Below are 3159 nucleotides of genomic sequence, written 5' to 3' on the forward strand. Positions count from 1 at the left end.
TCTCAAGGACCCCAGTCATCCCAGTCACAAACTGTTTTCCCTCCTACCGTCCGGTAAACGGTACCAAAGCATTCGGTCCAAGTCCAACAGACTATGGAACAGCTTCTACCTCCAGGCAATAAGACTGCTAAACAGCCAACCTGCAGCTCCTTCAGCAAATCACCTGTAATGGCTACGTGGACACACAGTTTTCACTGTATTCAGCATAACTGCACTACTGGGACACCATGTACTTGAAATGGAAATCTAATAAGTAAATTGATTCTTAAAATGTAGAGAGCTTTGCAAAAAATATATTGGTGCTTTTAGAAAATATATTTCAATGATGTAATTGCTGTGCAACAGTACTTTAGAAGACAATGTACCAAAACAATATATGCTGTCTGGGTCGTTAGAATTAGCCGAAAGTAACTGATAAGCTTTGAATAACAAATCTAGTGATGCTTCTTCTTTCGTTTTATGATGTAACCTGTTTTGTCTTAGGGAAAGGGGTAGTTTTAGAAGGGACAAAGTGCTGAGCTTTCTCTTACAGCGCAACATCTTATAAAAACCCTGTACTGCTTGTAACAAATTGAGTCTCTGGTTGCACTTTGCGAAGTGGCAGCAGGGCTCCCAATATTGCAATATTGAAATAAAGACCTTACTCAGGTGAGAACTCTCTCTTGTGGCTTCCTTGATAGTTATATTTCCATGACATACTGCACACATCGCAGCTGTATTCATATTGACTTTTGTCTGAGTTTATTTAATTCAATTTCTATTACATTATTATAAACTTTGATTGATTGATTGACAGTCTCTATCAGCAATTGTTCAAGCTACATATTCCTAAACATAGTATTCCAAAAATAGACACAAAAAAGTATAAAATATAAATTACACAAGTTCCTAATATAATTATTATTGCTTTTTTTAACTTTTATATCTACTCCCACTAAAAATAAATTATCAGAGGAATCAGGACAGCACTGTTGTGACGTAAGGCAGGTGTGGACTGCGATGCAGAGTTTTGGCACACCCTGTCATGACGTCAATCTCTGGTTACGTGGCTCGCGGTCAGATTGATTGCATGCACGCGAGGGACAGGCCAATATTCACACAGATTTGTGCTGTTAAATACACTTTATCTCGTCTGTCCCAGAACAAAAAATACGAGGAACATAAGGTGATCATTGATTGAGCAGGATTAATTCAGAATATACAAAGTAAATAACTTGGAAGCAAAGGGCAGATACAGATGCAGCCATTCAAAGTGCGTGGTACAGACACGTACCGCAGGTACGCGTATCATGACGCAAGATGACCAATACGTGATTGGTTGACCGACAGGGGCACTCGTGGTCCGTTGGTCTGTCGTAGAAAGACTTACTGTAAACGTCTTTACTGTGCCCGTTGTAGATATTGAATTTTACCACTGAAGGGAAATCTTAGTAGCTGAGCATAAAAAGAATAGGAGCATACTGTAACACGTGTGAAGGCCATAAACGATATTAATTTTGGAACATAAACATACAGTATATAGCTGGTCTTGGTACTTTAAAGAAAAAAATACACACCAGTATTCCATTTCTCCCTAAACATTTTAAGCTTCGAAGTCTTTAACTAACGTGATACCGGAGTCAACAAGCATACTTTTAGAATTTGATTAATAGGGAATATAATATGGAATCGTGTATCTAAAGAATTTAATAACGGTATGATTATATTCGTGTACTGCGACAGGGCTGTGTAGGGCTGTTTCGCCTCTTTCTTAATACAACTTCCGTTGTAGCCCACTGGTCTACGTGCCTGATTACCAACTCACGGGTTGTGTGTTCAAATCCAGCTGGTGCTGGACTTTTCTTTAAACAAACATTTCTTCGAAAAAATAGAATAGCGATATTATGGACAATCAATTGACTTTTATATTTTAAATATACATATACATACTGTATACAGTACAGTTTGCATACGGTAATATGTTTATGTTCCTAAATCAATCTCTTTTATGAGCATGTGAAAGGCATGGTGAATCACTGTACTTTGCATGATTGGAAACAAATGCGTGATTGTGAAATGCTGTGGTGTTACTTTTACAAAGACGGTCAATGAAAAAAAGAATGTTGACCAGGGCAATACTTTGAGTTTACACTTACAGCTTGTCCAAGGTCATTCATTATTAATACTATTAGTAATATCTTCGTTAAAGACTGATGGCCACAGCTCAAACATGAGAGGTTGAGCTTTATTAGCTCCACCTTGCGGAAATTCCGGATACTATTATTTTGCTTGTCGTATTATAGGAGAATTTACGGTAACTAGCGGTATTTACCGGTAACTCGCGGTGTTTACCGGTAGCTTGCGGTAGACTGCGTACAGCGTACCGGAAAATAATGTGGTATCGCCCGCGCATTTTGAATGGCTGCATCTGTATATACTAGCAATACTTTGAGCTGCCAGTGTGAAAACAATCACAAGAAAACAGTGGATCATTGTTGTGAAAGAGATTCACCTTTCCTTTTAGGTTACAGGAGGAAAGGTTTAGCATATCAAGCCCCAATTAAATATATAATCCTACTGAGACAGATTCTATTCTGTGAAAGAAGATGAAGCAATCTTTTTGTGTGGGTAATGAGTTTTTTTTGTCTTTTTATGAATTATATTTCCATATGCAGCCCCCCCATCTGTGCTGCCACAATGTAAAAAGTTAATTATATAAAAAGCACAATTTAATTATAAAATGAAAATGAATGCAGAAAAGTATTTTGTGTATGTTCTGCCTGTTTATCCTTTGATTGTTAAAGAATAAGGTAAAAATGGGCAAAGTAAACAAAGGAAGGCAAACTTGGCAATATGTCTCTTGTGTGTATTCAAAGTTTGTGCCATTAAATCCGTGTAAATAAATTCAATGTACAATGCACGCCATACCTAAATGAATATTCATCAGTTGAAATGGAGTGATGAATTAATAGCTTTTTGTCAACAGTTGAGTTTTACTCACACGTGAATGTGTTAGTCTCCATGGCAACTTCTCTCCGCTTTGATAGCCTAGAATCTGAAACGTCTCCATCCCACCAGGAAGTGGGGGAGGATTCCCTTCAGACCTTCAGAGAAGGGCGCATGTGAGGCACTGTTGAGCACCCTTGTGACACGCAGATCTAGAAATGGGATACCCTGAGC

The sequence above is a fragment of the Lepisosteus oculatus genome, chromosome 14 (assembly GCF_040954835.1).
Source record: "Lepisosteus oculatus isolate fLepOcu1 chromosome 14, fLepOcu1.hap2, whole genome shotgun sequence".
NCBI lineage: Eukaryota > Metazoa > Chordata > Actinopteri > Semionotiformes > Lepisosteidae > Lepisosteus > Lepisosteus oculatus.